This window comes from Tachyglossus aculeatus, chromosome 2 (genome assembly GCF_015852505.1).
Source record: "Tachyglossus aculeatus isolate mTacAcu1 chromosome 2, mTacAcu1.pri, whole genome shotgun sequence".
Lineage (NCBI taxonomy): Eukaryota > Metazoa > Chordata > Mammalia > Monotremata > Tachyglossidae > Tachyglossus > Tachyglossus aculeatus.
The window spans coordinates 108,897,527-108,910,244 of NC_052067.1; positions in this window are offsets into that span (position 1 = coordinate 108,897,527).

A 12,718-nucleotide genomic window follows, 5' to 3' on the forward strand; every position below is an offset into this window, starting at 1 on the left:
CCCAGCACTAGTACTTTCCAAGTGCTTAGTACAGTGCTCTGCACACAGTAAGCACTCAAATACAATTGAATTAATTGGCCCCTCTTGGCTTTACTGACGCTGTGCTGTCTTGGTTTTCCTCCTATCTTTCTGACCATTCCTTCTATCTCATTCACTGGCCCCTCCCACCCTCTAACTGTGGGGATGCCTCAGGGCTCACTTCTGGGTCCCCTTCTGTTCTCCATCTAGACCCATGCTCTTGGAGAAATGATTCACTCCCATGGCTTCAACTACCATGTCTATCTGGGTGACATGTCTATCTGGATGATTTACCAGCCTTGAATCAATCAATCAATCAATCACATTTATTGAACACTTACTGTGTGCAGAGCACTGTACTAAGCGCTTGGAAAGTACAAGTTGGCAACATACCCAACAGTGGGCTCACAGTCTAGAAGGGGGAGACAGAGAACAAAACAAAACATGTTAACAAAATAAAATAAATAGAATAGATATATACAAGTAAAATAAATAGAGTAATAAATACATACAAACATATATACATATATACAGGTGCTGTGGGGAAGGGAAGGAGGTAAGGTGGGGGGGTGGAGAGGGGAGAGGAAGGAGGGGGCTCAGTCTGGGAAGGCCTCCTGGAGGAGGTGAGCTCTCAGTAGGGCCTTGAAGGGAGGAAGAGAGCTAGTTTGGCGGATGTGCGGAGCGAGGGCATTCCAGGCCAGGGGGAGGACGTGGGCCGGGGGTCGATGGCTGGAACGAGGTGAGAACGAGGCACGGTGAGGAGATTAGCAGCAGAGGAGTGGAGGGTGTGGGCTGGGCTGTAGGAGAGAAGGGAGGTGAGATAGGAGGGGGCGAGGGGATGGAGAGCCTTGAAGCCCAGGGTGAGGAGTTTCTGCCTGATGCACAGGTTGATGGGTAGCCACTGGAGATTTTTGAGGAGGGGAGTAACATGCCCAGAGTGTTTCTGGACAAAGACAATCCGGGCAGTGGCGTGAAGTATTTCTCCTTCTCTGCAGTTTCACATTTCCTTCTGCCTTCAGGACATCCTACTTGGCTATCCCACTATCATCTCACACTTAGCATGTCCAAATAGAACTCCTCATCTTCCCAGCTAAACCCTTCTCTACCCACACCTTTGGAAAATACAATGTAACAGATTTGGTATACGTGAGGGAAGGAGCATAGTGGATAGAGCACGAGCCTGGGAGTAAGAAGGAACTGATTCCTAATTTGGGGCCCACCATTTGTCTGCTCTATGTTCTTGGGCAAGTCACTTCTTCTCTGTGCTTCAGTTCCCTCAACTGTTAAAAGGGGATTAGGACTGTGAGCCCCATGTAGAACAGGGACTGTGTCCAATTTGATTATATTGTATTTATTCCAGCATGTAGAACAGTGTTTGATACATAGTAAGTGCTTACTTAGTAGAAGCAGCATGGCTCAGTGGAAAGAGCCCGGGCTTTGGAGTCAGAGGTCATGGGTTCAAATCCCGGCTCCACCACTTGTCAGCTGTGTAATTTTGGGCAAGTCACTTCACTTCTCTGGGCCTCAGTTACCTCATCTGTAAAATGGGGATTAAAACTGTGAGCCCCATGTGGGACAATCTGATCACCTTGTAACCTCCCCAGCGCTTAGAACAGTGCTTTGCACATAGTAAGCACTTAATAAATGCCATTATTATTATTATTATTATTATTAACAAGTACCATTAAAAAATTCCCTGCCCAGAAGGAGCTTCCTATAAAGACATTCAAAAAGAGATGCTAAGAGGATGGGAAATTTAGAAGGCAATTTAAATCTAATCCACATCTCCCTGTTGTACGCTCATTTAAGGTGAGGCAATAAACCACAGTTACCCTGCTGTCTTCTCATTCTTCTTTTTCCTTCTGAACTGTAAATGAACGTGTTTTTCAGGGATTTATAGTCATTAGGCTACAAGTTAACTCTATTAATCCCCTTAGACCACTAGGCAAGACTGTTAAAAAGTTTTTTGCCTTTGAATTTCTGCTGGTTACAAGTGACAGCAATGCAGTCTTGACTCAGGTGAATGACACATACCTACCTTTGCACAGCTCTTTTAAGTCCTTTCCTTGAAAATATGAGACAGTTTGGTTCATTGCTCAAGCCTTAAACTTCCTGTCCTCTAATGAATTTGAAGAAATATAAGGACAAAAACATATTTGAGAAGGACAATGAATAAAAACACACACACACATCATCTGATACTTTAAAAATATCCTGTAACACAGTTTTTTGGGACAACTCTGGTTACTTACCTGTACTCTAATAGCACTGAGATTCCTTTTTAATATTTGGTTGCTAATTGAATGTTGCCAGCTAATCACTAAGCCCCCTAGAGTATAGAAGAATCGGGTTTTTCACCTTTCAGTTCCTCTCTCTACAAGTTTTAAAAAATGCTCCCATGGATCTCTACCTTTTATTTTATAATAGCTGCTGCCTTTGTGACAAAGGAGTTATTTTAGTTTTTACAATGGAAACCTTTTGAAGTATCCACAGTATGTGTGATGCTGTATACCCTATGGAAAAGTCACAGTCCCTGTCCTGAAGAAGTTTCCATTGTGAAAGATACAAAAGAGAGACACTTTTGGCAGAACCTTTAAAAATCAAATGTCTTTATATCCATTTTACAGATAATAGGACAGAGGCTCAGAAAGGGGAAGGTTCTTTCCCAAAGTCACACAGCCTAGCAGTGTGACTAAAAATTGCAAGAATTTTCCTAGAACAGTTCTATACATTGTGCAAATTCTTCACATGGGGAAATACTTTACATGAAGAAATTGCACATCCCTTCTTGATCCATCAATCAGTGGTACATTGAGTGTTTACAATGTGCGGAGCACTGTGCTAAGCACTTGGGAAAGTACAGAGTTGGTAGATATGATCCCTGTCCACAGAGAAGTTACAGTCTAATAGGAGAGAAAGACATTAAAATAAATTAGATTTAGGATAGGGAAATAGAGTAAAAGATATTAAAGTGTATTGGAGAAATAGTAATTTATCCTTCATGGACATTTTCTATTGGACCTGGATGTTTAACAGCAAGGAGATCATGATCAAAACCGAACAAAATTAAATATTCTACTCTACTCAGGTCAGTGATGAGGTTCTCTACGTTTTCTACCAGACTATTATCAGACAATATAAATTCTTTCAAACTTTTTTGCCCTTTCACTTTATTAAATGCCTGACATTTCACAATATTAGTTGATGGTTTACAATGATTTTTGCTACGTGTGTTTTGTCCTGATGCAAGACCCAAAAAGGAATTTGGATTGAAATGTTGCCATTAGTTTGGAAGCCTTTCCTTAATAGGAGTTATTTGGGGAGAGAAAATGACTCACATAGCTAAATGTTCATATAGACTGTAATACTGTAGGAGACTGGCATCACTCTTCATTAATCTAATTTCAATTAAAACTCTTCAGAGCCTGTAATTAGGATGTTGTTGCTAAGATGAATTCATACTGTACATACATCAGCAACTGTTTTCTAAGTAAGAAAAACTGGCCACTTAACATTTTAACAGTGACATTTTTATTTTTTAATAATTCTAAGCTTTTGTTTTTAGTCTGCATGCTCCAAATTCATGGAATTTTCCCTCAAAATTCTTTTTTAGTGAAGAGTTTGCGTTTCATCATGATTAAGGAGAAAAGTCATTCCCTTGTAGTCTTTTGGAGATTTTTTTTTCCTTCCTAGACTTAGTTAAAAGTGAGTTTACTTTCATTCAATCGTATTCGAGCGCTTACTGTGTGCAGAGCACTGAACTAAGCACTTGGAAGTACAAGTTGGCAACATATAGAGACAGTCCCTACCCAACAATGGGCTCACAGTCTAGAAGGGGGAGACAGAGAACAAAACAAAGCATATTAACAAAATAAAATAAATAGAATAAATATGTACTAATAAAATAGAGTAATAAATACATACAAACACATATATACAGGTGCTGTGGGGAGGGGAAGGAGGTAAGGCGGGGGATGAGGAGGGGGAGAGGAAGGAGGGGGCTCAGTCTGGGAAGGCCTCCTGGAGGATGTGAGCTCTCAGTAGGGCCTTGAAGGGGGGAAGAGAGCTAGCTTGGTGAATGTGTGGAGGGAGGGCATTTCAGGCAAGGGGGAGGATGTGGGCCGGAGGTCGATGGCGGGACAGGCGAGAACGAGGCATGGTGAGGAGATTAGCAGCAGAGAAGTGGAGGGTGTGGACTGGGCTGTAGAAGGCGAGAAAGGAGGTGAGGTAGGAGGGGGTGAGGTAATTGAGAGCCTTGAAGCCAGGGGTGAGGAGTTTCTGCCTGATCCGTTGGTTGATTGGTAGCCACTGGAGACTTTTGAGGAGGGGAGTAACATGCCCAGAGAGTTTCTGCACAAAGACAATCTGGGCAGTGGCATGAACTATGGATTGAAGAAGGGAGAGACAGGAGGGTGGGAGATCAGAGAGGAGGCTGATACAGTAATCCAGACGGGATAGGATGAGAGCTTGAACGAGCAGGGTAGCTGTTTGGATGGAGAGGAAAGGGCAGATCTTGGCAATGTTGCAGAGGTGAGACCGGCAGGTTTTGGTGATGGCTTGGATGTGAGGGGTGAACGAGAGAGCGGAGTCGAGGTTGACACCAAGTTTTCGGGCTTGTGAGACGGGAAGGATGGTAGTGCCGTCAACAGTGATGGGAAAGTCAGGGAGAGGGCAGGGTTTGGGAGGGAAGACAAGGAGTTCAGTCTTGGACATGTTGAGTGTTAGGTGGCGGACAGACATACTTAATTATGAAGTAATAGTCTTTGAAAATTAACTATTTGTGTGTAATTTTTTTCATGATATTTAAGTGCTTACTACATGCCAGGTACTGTACAAAGAGCTAGGGTAGATACAAGCTAGACAGGTTGGACACAATCTGTGTCCCACATGGTATTCTTAATCCCCATTTTACAGATGGTAACTGAGGCAGAGAGAAGTTACTTACCCAAGGTCACACAGTAGACAAGTGGTGGAGCCACTTATGTTGCCAACTTGTACTTCCCAAGCGCTTAGGACAGTGCTCTGCACTCAGTAAGTGCTCAATAAATATGATTGATGATTGATGATGGAGCTGGGATTTGAAGCCAGGTCCTTCTGATTTCTATCTAGTAGGCCATGCTGCTTCTCACAATTAAGGTTATGTTTCAAAACTGACACCTAGAGAAAATGTTGATTAGTATTCAGAGGTTCTTAACAAGCTATCCATTTCATTGACAAATATTATCATAGTTGTTACCATTTAACATTGCCTTTACTGGTAGTGATGGAGGCTACTGAGGTGTTGACTGGTCATAAATCAAAATTAGTCAATAGTATTGCGATTCTGCTGTGTGCAGGGCACTGTACTAAGTGCCTGGGAGAGAACATTAAAATTAATAGACATGGTCTCTGGCCTTAAGGAGCTTACAAAATAGCATGAAAGATAGCCACTAAAATAAATTACGAATTGGAGGAAGAAGAAAAAGGGATATATGAAACAGAACTTAAGTAATAGGGTACATAAGTTTCATAACAAAATGTTACAGGAGGTTATAAAGTACTTAAGAGCTTAGATGCTGTTTGAAACACTCCAAGTGGCTGTTGTATGGATACAAATGGGAAATCACTTGGAAAAGTTCCTAGCAGGATATGTTTTCACAAGTACTTTGAAAATGGAGAGCTATTATTTTTTGGATATGAAGAGAGGGTGGATTTAAGCAGGAGGAAGGTTAATGGTGGGAAAGATGAATAAATAGATTAGCTTAAGAGAGACAAAGTACACACAGGGGTCTGGTGGGATAAAAGAGTGGCTATGTATTAGGGAGAGAGTTGATTTAGTGTCTCAAATGGAGGTTTTTGAGGAAAGGGGAACACAAATCAAATGATCTAGAATACTCAATATTTTGCCTGCTTACCATCATAATGTAAGTAGTGCCTACAATGTGACCACAACAATAGGTAATTGGAAACATTCAGTAACTTAGAAGCAAACGTTGCTCGTGAGAAGTTCACAATTTAATGGATAAAGCAGGCAGGAGAGTAGGAGCAAAGGCATAGATCCAGCAGGTAACATCAGAAGTAAGCAAATGTTTAATGTCAGAAGACATAATGCATTATCAGGACCCACTGCTTATCGGTGTCATTCATTTTGATATTCTTATTGTTAATTTCTGGAAGCCGTTAGTGGTGCTTTAATAATAATAATAATAATAATGGCATTTATTAAACGCTTACTATGTGCAAAGCACTGTTCTAAGGGCTGGGGAGGTTACAAGGTGATCAGTTTGTCCCACAGGGGGCTCACAGTCTTAATCCCCATTTTACAGATGAGGTAACTGAAGCACAGAGATGTTAAGCGACTTGCCCAAAGTCATACAGCTGACAACTGGCAGAGCCAGGATTTGAACCCATGACCTCTGACTCCAAAGCCCATGCTCTTTCCGCTGAGCTGCGGTTTAGTTCCTGTGTTGTTAAATTCCAGAGTTGATTTTGTGTTTTTTTGCCCTTCACATATGGTGCTTTTTGCCATAATCACACACTTTACATGTGTGAGAACATCAATGGGATAATGGGCATGTATTTTAATGGTTTTAGTGGAAAAATAAATTCTTCTTCATGACTTTCAAGTTAAAACCAATAGTTTTGGTGCAAATTGCTACATTGCTTTTACAGGCATCCTCATTTTTAGAGGATAGAAAATGAACACCCTGTAAAAATTACCTTTGGGTATTATGTGCTTAGATTCCTATTTTCTATGCTTTGAGAGTTTTAAATTTGGTAAATACATGCATCAAACAATCATTAATAGAAACATAAAATGTAGAAACAACAAATAGGTAGTCCACATATTATTTGCCTTCTAGCTCAAAGATGTCTGCTTTATACTTATTTAATATATTTATCCCAGTTTTATGGAATGTTAATATAGTGATAAAGAGAATTCTGTATTTTAAATATTTTCAGTGTAAATGCAGGAAAAATTGAAATAAGATTAAAACTTTTACGAAGGAAGAACATTAAAAAGTATTATTTATGAGAGCACCCTCCCCCTTAACCATGTTTAAGTTTCATTGGCATCACTTCACTGCCAAGGATTGGATTTCTGAATGGAATCCTTGAGTTATGAAAGACCTCAGTTTATAGGTGGGTCAATTGTATTTGAGTACTTACTTCGCGTGGCACACTATACTAAATGCTTGGAAGAGTAAGAAGAGAGTAATTTATAGGTTAAATAAAACACTCGTTTCTCAAGTTAACGTTCCACAAGAATTTTAGAGGCTCAAGTTCTACAGACTTGAGCATGATGGTTATTTTAAATAGAGCAGAGATCAGGCTCTTTTCAGGGAAATTTTGGTGAAATTGGGAAGCCGCAATGTAGGGGTAAGGGACAAGGCTTTAGTTGAAAAGGTTTTATTGAACACCCTGGTCTTAATACGATAGTTGATTTTATGTGCATTATTTTTCATGTATTTATAATAAATTCCAGACTGGATTGATCATTTTAAATTGATCAATTGATCAATCAACTATAGGTATTTCAGTTCTTACAATATGTGCATGGGAGAGAACAATGCAACAGAGTTTATACACATGATTCCTAGCCACAAAGTACTTGCAGTCTAAAGCTGGAGACAGACAATAAAATCAATTACAGATGAGGAAAATGGCAGAGTATAAGCTGTGGAGCTAGAGGGAGAGTGAATGTCGAATGCTTAAGGAATACAGACTCAAGTGCAAAGATGACAAATAAGAGAGGGTGAATAGAGAAAATGAGGGCATAGTCAGGGAAGGCTTCTTGGAGAAGATATGATTTTTAGTAGGATTTTTGAAGATGAGAGTGATAGTGTATCAGATGTGAAGGGGAGGGAATTTCAGGCCAGGGGGAGGAAGTGGTCAAGGAGTCAGGGGTGAGAAAGATGAGAGAAAGAAGGGATGGGGCAAAGTGTCTTAGGAAATTGCAAAGGTATCAGGCAAAGGCACAGGTGGAAGGGGGTAGATTTTAAGAGGAGAGAGGAGATCTCCTCTTATGAAATGCCAGAGAAGAGGGGGCAGGAGGAAGGTGGTACTAGAGAGGTGCAGGGAAGATTTTTTTGGAAATCACGTGTAATGGTTTCAATTTTCAATTTTACCCTGAATGGTTTCAGGGTAGACGACCCTTGAACGAGTCATCAACATGTGCTGCCTCAAATTCCTCAACACCAACTCTCTCCTCGACCCCCTCCAATCTGGCTTCCGTCCCATACATTCCACAGAAACTGCCCTCTCAATGGTCACCAATTACCTCCTGCTTGCCAAATCCAATGGCTCATACTCTATCGTAATCCTCCTCGACCTCTCAGCTGCCTTCAACACTGTGGACCACCCCCTTCTCCTCAACACGCTATCCAACCTTGGCTTCACAGACTCTGTCCTCTCCCGGTTCTCCTCTTATCTCTCCGGTCGTTCATTCTCAGTCTCTTTTGCAGGCTCCTCCTCCCCTTTCCATCCCCTTACTGTAGGGGTTCCTCAAGGGTCAGTTCTTGGTCCCCTTCTGTTCTCGATCTACACTCACTCCCTTGGTGACCTCATTCGCTCCCACAGCTTCAACTATCATCTCTACGCTGATGACACCCAAATCTACATCTCTGCCCCTGCTCTCTCTCCCTCCCTCCAGGCTTGCATCTCCTCCTGCCTTCAGGACATCTCCATCTGGATGTCTGCCCGCCACCTAAAACTCAACATGTCCAAGACTGAACTCCTTGTCTTCCCTCCCAAACCCTGCCCTCTCCCTGACTTTCCCATCACTGTTGACGGCACTACCATCCTTCCCATCTCACAAGCCTGCAACCTTGGTGTCATCCTCGACTCCACTCTCTCGTTCACCCCTCACATCCAAGCCGTCACCAAAACCTGCCGGTTTCACCTCCGCAACATTGCCAAGATCTGCCCTTTCCTCTCCATCCAAACTGCTACCCTGCTCGTTCAAGCACTCATCCTATCCCATCTGGATTACTGTATCAGCCTCCTCTCTGATCTCCCATCCTCCTGTCTCTCCCCACTTCAATCCACACTTCACGCCGCTGCCCTGATTGTCTTTGTCCAGAAACGCTCTGGGCATGTTACTCCCCTCCTCAAAAGTCTCCAGTGGCTACCAATCAACCTACGCATCAGGCAGAAACTCCTCACCCTTGGCTTCAAGGCTCTCCAGCACCTCGCCCCCTCCTACCTCACCTCCCTTCTGTCCTTCTACAGCCCAGTCCGCACCCTCCGCTCCTCTGCCGCTAATCTCCTCACCATGCCTCGTTCTCGCCTGTCCTGCCGTTGACCCCCAGCCCACATCATCCCCCTGGCCTGGAATGCCCTCCCTCCGTACATCCACCAAGCTAGCTCTCTTCCTCCCTTCAAGGCCCTACTGAGAGCTCACCTCCTCCAGGAGGCCTTCCCAGATGGAGCCCCCTCCTTCCTCTCCCCCTCTTCCCCCTCTCCATCTCCCCACCTTACTTCCTTCCCCTCCCCACAGTACCTATATATATGTATGTATGTTTGTATGTATTTATTACTCTATTTTATTTGTACATGTTTATTCTATTTTATTTTGTTAATATACTTTGTTCTGTTCTCTGTCTCCCCCTTCTAGACTGTGAGCCCACTGTTGGGTAGGGACTGTCTCCATATGTTGCCAAATTGTACTTCCCAAGCACTAAGTACAGTGCTCTACCCACAGTTAGTGCTCAATAAATACGATTGAATGAATGAATTTTATTGGTGAAATAAATGGCAAGGTCATTGGGGCAAGAGATAAAGGAAACAAGAGGAAAGGGTGTTTGAGGAGGGATTTAAATATCTGAAACAGTTGGATTGGAAATAGACATGGGAGTTAATAAGATTGGAGAAGTACTGTTGCTCAACAGAGGAGAAGGCAGAGACATAGCAGACAAGAATTAGTTTGGAATGGATAATTTTGGCCTGATATCTGAATGTCTGCCAGCATTGCTTTATGACTGGAGCACAAGAACACAGGACACAAACTGTGGAGATGATCCAGTGCCGTGTTTGTGGTATGAGATTGATGGGAGGACAAAGAAGCCAGGGAGTTGACTTAAGTGGAGAGGACAAAGTTGAGGGCCTGACTTTTTTGAGTCGAGAAGGTTGTTTGGGTATGGAGAACAAATGGGGAATGATGACTATGGAAAATTGGAGGGAGTCAAGAGATTGGAGGTGTCCATGAGGGCAAGGACAGTTTTGAGGCGATGAGATAAGGCAGTTGAAGTGTAGTTGGAAAACTGAATGTCAGAATTGTGGGGTTAGAGATTATACAGTGGCTAGAGAAAGTGAGATTGAGTATGTATCCAAATTGGTGAGTGGGTGAGGTGGGGAGGAGCAGTAATTTGGTATTGTTCAGGACTGGAGGTGGGCAGTGGGATGCTCAGTAGGTACATCCACATTGATGTCCCTGAGCATCAGTGTAGAGACAGAGAGAGAGAGGAAGGGATGTGAGAAAGGGATCAAAGTGGTTCAGAAAATTGGAGGTGGGGCCTGGGGGGTGTTGGTAAATGATGGTGGTGGTAAGTGAAGATGACAAGTAATTGGAGTGGGTGGACTTCTAAGGAAGAGAATGAGAAATGGGTGGGGCATTTGTGTGAAAGTTGCATTAGAGGGAAAAAAGGATGCCAACTCCTTCTTTCCCAGTGAGTCTTGGTAGTGGGGGAAAATGAGTCCCCCTTGTAGAGATCAATAGGGAAGACAGTGCCATTTGGGGTGTCAGGTTTCAGTAATTGTGAGGAGGAGCATCAAATGGGCCAGGAACAGGTCAAGTAGGAAAGAAATCTTTCCTATAATGGAATGGGGGTCCCACAGGCCACATAGCTGTGATGCAGGGGTGGGGGGATTAGATGGCACCAGGAGTCGGGAGGGCTTGGATGGGAATGACATAATTATTATTTTCTCATTATTATTATTATTATTATTATTATTCATTACATCATTGTTTCCGGGAGGCCTTCCCAGACTGAACCCCCTTTTTCCTCTCCTCTTCCCCATCCCCTGTCGTACGTCCTTCCCCTCCCCACAGCACCTGCATATATGTTTGTACAGATTTATTACTCTAGTTTTTTTACTTGTACATATTTACTATTCTATTTATTTTGTTAATGATGTGCATGTAGCTTTATTTCTATTTATTCTGATGACGTGACACCTGTCCACATGTTTTGTTTTGTTGTCTGTCTCCCCCTTCTAGACTGTGAGCCTGTTGTTGGGAAGGGACCGTCTCTATATGTTGCCAACTTGTACTTCCCAAGCACTTAGTACAGTACTCTGCACACAGTAAGCACTCAATAAATACGATTGAATGAATGAATGCATTGCATGTGTTCAAAAAAGAATATAAAAACATCTACAGGTGAGTGGCTGTAAATCTCCAGTGGCTACCAATCAACCTATGCATCAGACAGAAACTCCTCACCCTGGGCTTCAAGGCTCTCCATCATCTCACCCCCGCCTACCTCACCTCCCTTCTCTCCTTCTACAGCCCAGCCCGCACCCGCAGCTCCTCTGCCCCTAATCTCCTCACCGTGCCTCGTTCTCGCCTGTCCCGCCGTCGACCCCCGGCCCACGTCATCCCCCTGGCCTGGAATGCCCTCCCTCCGCACATCCGCCAAGCTAGCTCTCTTCCTCCCTTCAAAGCCCTACTGAGAGCTCACCCCTCCAGGAGGCCTTCCCAGGCTGAGCCCCCCCATCCCCCCTTCCTTTCCCCACAGCACCTGTATATATGTACGTATGTTTGTTTGTATTTATTACTCTATTTATTTATTTATTTAATTTGTACATATTTATTCTATTTATTTTATTTTATTTTGTTAGTATGTTTTTGTTTTGTTCTCCGTCTCCCCCTTCTAGACTGTGAGCCCACTGTTGGGTAGGGACTGTCTCTATATGTTGCTAACTTGTACTTTCGAAGTGCTTAGTACAGTGCTCTTCACACAGTAAGTGCTCAATAAATATGATTGAATGAATGAATGAAAGTGTTACCTAATTCACCTTCTTCAGTGATTTTCTTGAGTTTGTTTGCATCCAGTCATTTTATTCAAACTTCAGTACTATAACTACTTGTTGCAGTTGAATTTCAATTCCAATCCCTCCAATTAGTCTGAATGATGCATTCTTTACTACTTTATAATAGATTTCTTATCCGTTATAGAATTCCAATCAGCATTCCTCCAGGCCTTTTGTATTATTTAAAATCCCAACTCAAGAGTAAAGCTTGCAAGTATTGCTTTTTCTTGTATTCATTATGCTCTCTCCAGTATTTCAATTCAAATGATATGTCAATGACTAGATAGGAGCTGCTTCTCCCATTCAACCTGCTTTATCATACATGCTTTGCTTCTTAGGAATAGGCATAGAAAATCCTAGAAAATCCTCTGCCTACAAAGACTATTTCTCAAAATTATTATAAAGATGAAACAGCATTATGGAGTAGCAGGTAACTGCTCTTCTTTAGAATTGCTTTGCCATTACCGTAATCGATAAGTCAGTAATGAAAATCCCTCCCAATCAATGTTCTAGCCTTTTCACAGGTTGCCTTATCTCTCAAGAAGGGCTCATAATCTACTTCTCTTATCCTCTCCAAACAGACCCCAGGAAACTGAGACAGAGGATCCTCATTAAGGTACTTTAAAAGTGGATCTCCGAAAGTAAATAGAATGATTTTAGGTTGGACTATATTTATATACAAAACAAT